Source organism: Athene noctua, chromosome 5 (genome assembly GCF_965140245.1).
Source record: "Athene noctua chromosome 5, bAthNoc1.hap1.1, whole genome shotgun sequence".
In the NCBI taxonomy this organism is placed as follows: domain Eukaryota; kingdom Metazoa; phylum Chordata; class Aves; order Strigiformes; family Strigidae; genus Athene; species Athene noctua.
In genome coordinates this window covers 12,492,893-12,499,848 of record NC_134041.1, presented here as the reverse complement: position 1 = coordinate 12,499,848, position 6,956 = coordinate 12,492,893, and the positions used below count along the sequence as shown (strand labels likewise).

Genomic DNA, 6,956 nt, shown 5'->3' with positions numbered 1-6,956 from the left:
GAGAGCAGGTTGGGTAAAATGTTAAGAGGCATTGTGAAATATTTCCCCGACATCACACTCAAACCAGTCTGGATGCCAGCAGGCACCACTTGGTTCTGCTCTCTCCTCTCTTTCACAGCACAGTAACCTACTGAGGGCCGGGATCTGCTCCTGCAGAGCTAGCTGGGGCTCAGCAAACCTTCCTCCTGCCTGCCAGGCTCAAGTCCCTAAGCCCCCCCAAATGTGGCACCCCTCTCCCCTGCAGTGGGGTCTGCATCCAGACCTCAGTGGGCTACAGGAACCTGCATCAGCATGCTGGCAAGAGGAGACATGGGCTGCCCAGGTTAAACAACCACTAGCCAGAAAGAAATCCCACCAGACTCTGCCTGCAGACAGTCTCTCAGCCCCCTGAGGACCTGCAGGCATGGCACCCCATGTAGTGCATGCTGTGGGTGCAAGCCCACCTTTGCAGACTGCTCTGGGACGATACTGGAGAGGCAGCCATGACATCCATGATCCTGGGACAGGGTGAGGGAGGTGTGTGGGAATGGAGGTGTCCCGTTCCCTCCAACTCCATGCATCAGCGTCCTGGATGTGCAGCTGAGACACGTGCTGGTCAGCCCAGGTGGCTCTAACCTGCCAGGGGTGGATGCAGAAAAGATTTGTGACAATCCTGCCTGAATGCTTAGTCTGATGCTGTGGCAGAAAGGACCAACAGAGCCCTTTGAGACAGAGAAAAAGAAAAGGTGGATTTAATCCCTGTGTCAAAGCATTAGGGAGGCTCATTGTGGGATTCTACATCTTGAAAAGGATTCAGGAAAATCAGAGGCTGTGTAGAGCAGAAATGCAAAAAATCGCTTGAGGGTGGGAGGAAAAGCCTGGCAGTAAGAGAATTAAGTGACTCGGTATATTTAGCTTATCAGAAAAATAGATGAGAGGGGGTTTGCTTGCAGCATATGTGTAGTGTCACAAAGACAAAATGCCAGGCTCTGAAAGGCTCTTTAATCAAGCAGAAGGCAGAACAAAATGGTACGTCTGCAAGCTGAAGCCAGACGCAGGGATGTGGGATGCTCTTCTGAACGTGAGGGTGAGGGACTCCTGAAACAGACCCAGAAAGGTGGGAGTCTCCAACGCTTGTCTTCAAATCAAGCCTACCTCCTTTCTTGGAAAATATGCGTGAACCAAACATAGCGTATTGGAATTAATGCAAGGAGCCGAACTGTTGAGTGGTGCGCTGGCCGGCTGCTCGCACTCGCACGGCCGTGTGTCAGGCGGGACCACTGGATCACTTCATCTGAGGAAGACCCTGCGAAGCCTGGTCCAGTCAGGCAGAGTGCTCGGGGAGCCATCCAGGCAGGCTCTGGGTGTTTACCTGCACCCGTAGTGGTAAGTGTGGCTCTTTGCTGTTGAAAACATCTGGAGGGTGGCAGGATTTTTCAGCCAAGTTCAGCTTGTTTTAGCTTGTTTTGTGTGGGCCTGCTGCTGATGCTGTTTTAACATTTTCTGTTCTTAGAGTAGCCAGCGCACCAGAAATGTAAAGTGCTGTCCACAGACTGATCACGCTCAGCACAGAGCCTGTGTTTAAGAATAATATGTAATGAGTGTGTGAGATTAAACAAGTTTGGCCGGAGAGATAAAGCCCAAATATGAGTGTGTTACAGCCCAGATTGCATTTCCCAAGCCTATGCATCAGAAGAGGTAATCTCTATCTAGTCATTACTGGAAAGAGATATTTGCTGTGGTATTTAGTGGTATTTAATTAGTAATAAAATGCTACATTAATTAGTATCAGGTCTGATTTGATGACATGTAATTTGAGGGCAAGGATTACAGTGTGCGTATTAGAATGAGAATTTTTATAGGGCAGAGAGTCAAAATGAGATTAGCAGTCTCGCTACAGAGTGAGTCCAGAGACTGACGTGTGTGTGTGTTTGGCAACTGATGCAGATAGTTACAGCAAAACTTTATTTACTGATGGGAAAAGAACCTGTAGCTGTTATTTACTTTTATGTGTCACTCCATATAATGTGTGGCTCAGCCACCATGAAAGAAAAAAACAAGCAGGCATCATTTCAGCAGGAACGCCCTGTGCTGCTCAGCACCACATGTGACGTGCATTTGCAGAGCAATTTTGGCATGCCCCAGGCGGGCTCCTTCTAGAGGAAGGGGAAGGAGGAAACTTTGCTGATGGTCACCCTGATGTGCCCAAGCCCCACTGGGGACATGAGCGGCCGAACCAGCTCCTGGCCCCTTGCACAGCTTTGAACCAGGTGTGTTATATGTGCTGAGGGCACTGGCTTATGTCTAATCCAACATGAGCACCCCAAGCAGCACGCAGGGTTGCTGTAGAGACATGGGATGTAGGACCCCTTACTGCCTACTCTAGGCAGCGACTGGTCCTGACTGTCCTGTGTTATCTGCTAACACAGCCATCAGCCATGCCCTTTGCCAGAGCCTTTTTTTTCTTAGCTCGTGGCCAGCATTGCTCCGGGAAATGCTCTGCAGACACGTGGACAGCCACGGGCTCAGCGGGTCAGCCGCAAGTGGGTTCTGTTGAGTAGGATGGGCTACAGGTCTTGCCCTTTCATTTGGTCAGTTTGGCTTTGAAAAGCTCCAGAGCATTCTGGAAAGCGACACGGCAATACGATAGGATTCAATCAGACTTAATTATTCCCCTGCTGTCGATCTCCTAGCAACATCCAGCTTGACATCTGCCTGCGAATGAAACGTGTAAGCTAAGTAGGAACATGTTCAGACTGAAGTCCTGCTACTCAAACCAAATCACTCCACTAATCATTGCCTTAATTCATCACATGGCTGTTAGACAGCTGCCAGGAGCTGGTACCTGATTTCCAGAGATGCACGGCACTCGCCTCTTGAGTTTCTTCCAGGCTGGCAAGCAGCGTGACTTCATCCTGGGCTCTTTCCAGCACACTGACACCTGATAACAGGGGGTAGAGTTTCCAAGTGACAAATGCAGGCTCAGGAGCAAGCCCCAGCCTTGTCGTTATCTGGCTTCCTGCTGTAGGTCCCTGCTTATCTCATCATCAAAAGCAGATCACCCGCTCTGCCTGCAGACCGCAGGCTTTAAGCTCTGAGTGCGCAAGCAGTAGAGCCGGGGCAGTTTAGGTGAGGTTTGAGGATGGCTGGAGATGCGGCACGGAGGTGGCAGGCGTCTCGGGCAGCTCCGTGTCACCGGGGCACAGGGGGTCAAGGCAGGGAGAAGAGACCCAGCTTACACGGATGAAGAGTCAAAGAGGATCAGGCATAAAGCAAGTGTTTGTAAAGCAAAACGGCTCCAGCCAGACGTGACGCAGTGCAGGAGTCGGTGGGGTTATTGGAGGAAATGAGCCCCGTGGCTGAGCCGGGGCCAGCAGAGGAGGCTGCCCAGCCGGTCCCTGGCTGCTGGCTTGTGGTGAAGCCAGAGGGAAGGAGCTGCCTCAGCCGGGTGAGAGTGACCAACGTCCTGAGTGGGTCAGCCCTGGGGAGCTGCGGGTTGGCGCAGGCAGCAGCCAGGGGGGCAAACCTGCAGATGGATGGGGCTGTGTGGATGTGGTCCTGGGCCCTTTCCATGCACCTACTTGGGGGTATATTTGTGCTGGTGATACCTGGGTGTTGGCATGAGTCTGTTTGTCTCCTGTGCTGCATCTAGAAGTTGTTGGTATCCAAAAAACCTAATAGGATGTTAGTGCGGCACTTGTCTCCCCCATGTCTCTGCAGAGAAGCGTGACAGCTCTGCCAGCCGGGCTGTGTGGGTGCCACGCTTGTGGCCAACCTGCATTGACTTCACTCGTGCTGCACTCAAAGTGGGGTTTCTGGCCGTGAAACGGGGCTGTGTGAGCCCCTGCCAGCTCTCCCTGCAACCTGTGTGGGCTCTGCCTCTCACTGAGAGCTGGGGAGCGGGCTTGGGCAGTGCTCAGCCGGCCCTGCACCATCCAAGGAGCTGTCTGCCAGTCGGCATTGGCACCTGGGCTTGTCTGCAGTGGAAGCTGCCACCACACTGGACATGATCTTAGCTTCCCTTAAACTCACGTGCCTTTTTGTTTTCCCTGTGTTATCAGTGACTCATGGAGAGTGGAAACAGGAAATCTTCGAGCTGCTTAGCTGTCCTGAAGATGCAGGTTTATCCCTTACGGTCTCTTTCCTTTCAGATGACTTTTCCCTCCCTGTGCCTAATAATTTCCCTCTTTATCATTCCTTCCCTGTGCTGCCTTATACTTGTGTTTCTCACTTGCCCTATGCCTAATGAGTGTTAGGGGTACCCAGCAAGGCTGTGGGGCCAGTGGCTGTGGGAAGCGTGAGGTGGGGGCTGGCCCCACCACTGCGGTGTTCATGTGGCAGCTGTGCAGTGGGAAGGCAGAGACAGTAACGTGATGGGAACTGCATGCCGAGGGCTGTGCGGGCCCGGCTGCAGGGTGTGAGCTGTGCTGTGCTGTGGGAGGGCAGCTGATGTGTGCAGCCCAGTGTGGTCCTCGCAGCCTGGTGTGGTCCAGTGGTGGAGGCTGTGCGACACTGGGAAGCCCAGGGAGGTGACCCAGTGCCATGCAGTGGCTGGGCAGGATCTTGTTGGGTATGTACTGGTGTGAGAATCTGCAGAAGCTGGAGGATAGTGTGAAAGTGGTGACCCCGGGCAGCGACTGGGTGCTAAACTGGGCTGTGTGGTATGGCTAGGTGCAGTGTGATGCACTGACTGGAAGCAAGGCAGGCGCTGTGTAGTGGCTGTAGGCTAGGCTGGGCAGAGCAGCGCAGGGGTTAGAGGCTGTTCTGAGCAGTGCTTAGAGGTTGGACACTGCAGTAACTGAAGGGAGATACAGTGCACTTCAGTGCAGGGACTCGAGGCTAGGCAATGCCCTGTCGCTGTTGGGGTGCAGCAGCTGGATAGGAGGGAGGTGTGGTACAGTGTGACGGCTGCAGTGACTGCAAGATTTGGCAGTGTCTTGGCTGGAGGAAGGTGCAGTGTGGTGCAGAGCAGTGACTGGAGCAATGAGACGACGTGGAGCCTGACAGGCAGTGCAGTGCTCGGAGGGTCCTGCCGTGCCATGCCTGGAGGAAGGACGGTGTAGGGGAGTTCTTGAAGGCACTGCAGCCATCTGGAGGTGCCACTGAGTGGCGGGGAAGCGGTTAAGCGGTTTGAATGAGGAGCAATGCCAGGCAGCGACTGGGGAAGTGCAGAGCTGTGCCCTGCAGCCACTGGAAACGGTGGGGTGCAGTGCACTGATGGAGGGGGGCAGCGCGGTGCAGTGACAGGGGAGAGGGAGCAGTGCGGTGCAGTGATGGGAGAGAGCAGGGCTGTGCAGCGCCGTGCAGCGCAGTGATTAGAGCAGAGCGGTGCAGTGACTGGAGCAGTGCAGTGCAGTGATCAGAGCGGCGCGGTGATCAGTGCGGTGCAGTGATCAGTGCGGTGCAGTGACCAGGGCAGTGCGGTGCGGTGATTAGGGAGGTGCGGTGATCAGTGCGGTGCAGCGATCAGTGCGGTGCGGCGATCAGTGCGGTGCAGTGACCAGGGCAGTGCGGTGCAGTGACCAGGGCAGTGCGGTGCGGTGATCAGTGAGGTGCGGCGATCAGAGCGGTGCGGTGATCAGTGCGGTGCGGTGACCAGGGCAGTGCGGTGCGGTGATCAGTGAGGTGCGGCGATCAGAGCGGTGCGGTGATCAGTGCGGTGCGGTGACCAGGGCAGTGCGGTGCGGTGATCAGTGCGGTGCGGCGATCAGAGCGGTGCGGTGATCAGTGCGGTGCGGTGACCAGGGCAGTGCGGTGCGGCGATCAGAGCGGTGCCTGGAGCCGAGCGGCGGTTCGAGCCGCGGTGACGCGGGGCCGGGCCCGCGCGGTGCGCCCCGCCGCTGCCCCGACTGGCGGGACGACTGGGGGTGGGCGCGAGAGGGCTCCGCGCATGCGCGCCGCCGCCCTGCGCAGCGCCCCTCCGACGGCGACCCCCCGCGCCCGCCCGCCATTGGCTGCGGGCGCCTCCCGCGATAGGCTGCGGGCGCGGCCCCCCGCACCGCCCCATTGGCCGGCGGCGGCCGCTATGCGGGCGGGCCGGCGGCGCGGCGACCCGCCCCGGCGCCCCATTGGCGGCCGCTGTGCCCCTCAGCGCCGCGGCGGCGGCCGGTCCCGCTGCGCCGCGCCCGGCATGGCGGCGCCCGCAGCCCCGCGCCCGGGGGCCGCAGCCGGCGGCCGAGCGCCCAGGGCCGGCGGCTGCCCGGTGAGGAGGGGGGGCGTCGGGCAGGGCCGGCCCGGCCCCAGCGGCCGCCGCCGTCGTTTCGGCGAGCGGAGCCCGGCGGGGCGGGGAGGGGCGGGCAGGCGGCGGGGTGTCCGGCCCGCGCTCTGCCGCCGGCCGTGCGTCCGTTCAGATTACCCTTCTGGGCGGCCGGTGGCAGCTGTCAGGCGGCGGCGAGCTGCCGTCCTGCTCGGGCCGGGCGGGCCCCGCTCCGCCGGCGTCGTCCCCGCCTTCAGGGCAGCGCATCTCCTCACCGCGGCGTGCCCGGGGTCCCGCCGGGACCTTGCGCTGTCCCCGGCCGGCTGCCCGGCTCCCGCGGGCCCCGCCGTCCGTGGGACGCCCCCGGGACGCCCCTGGGTGCTCCGGGTTTGCTGTGTGGCGCGTCTGGGCTTTCCTGTGCTCGGGAGGACCGCGGTGCTCGCCAGGCCTCGCCGGCTGTGGCGGTTCTGGGACTGATTATCTGACTTGGACATAAGTGCAAGCAGGGAGTTGGGCTGCTGCCCTGTCATAGCGTTCCTGCCTCTCCGGACTGGCATTTAGCCTTGTGCCAAAAAAAAAAAAAAAAAAAAGAAAAAAAAAGAAAAAAAAGGCAGCTGCTTAGGGTGGTAGTTCGTATTTCATTGATGTGGTTTGGGTAGCTGGTGTGTTTTACCTTGTGGAGAGCACAGGTTTGGATCTGTGTGTTGTGGATACGGGGTTGCATGTTTTGGAAGGGTAACTGTTGGAGGAGGTGGCTCCAACCTCAACCTGTTTTTCTTCC

The 6,956-nt window shown here is 58.0% G+C and overlaps 1 protein-coding gene and 1 long non-coding RNA gene across 8 annotated transcripts in view; one reads left to right on the top strand and one right to left on the bottom strand.

Annotated features, from left to right (window-relative positions):
* Window positions 1-1,047: 1,047 nt before the first annotated feature.
* Window positions 1,048-6,730, bottom strand: LOC141960623 (uncharacterized). Its single transcript, XR_012633671.1, has 3 exons — window positions 6,335-6,730; window positions 2,825-2,920; window positions 1,048-1,554 (listed from the first exon to the last, which is right to left on the bottom strand). It is a non-coding gene; the product is annotated as an uncharacterized LOC141960623 (long non-coding RNA).
* Window positions 6,082-6,956, top strand: part of ST3GAL3 (ST3 beta-galactoside alpha-2,3-sialyltransferase 3) — a 189,228-nt gene continuing 188,353 nt past the window's right edge. For all 7 annotated transcript variants that reach the window (XM_074906359.1, XM_074906356.1, XM_074906358.1 and 4 more), the window contains exon 1: window positions 6,082-6,181. The gene's annotated coding sequence lies outside the window, so the exon portion shown is untranslated. The remainder of the gene's footprint in view (window positions 6,182-6,956) is intronic.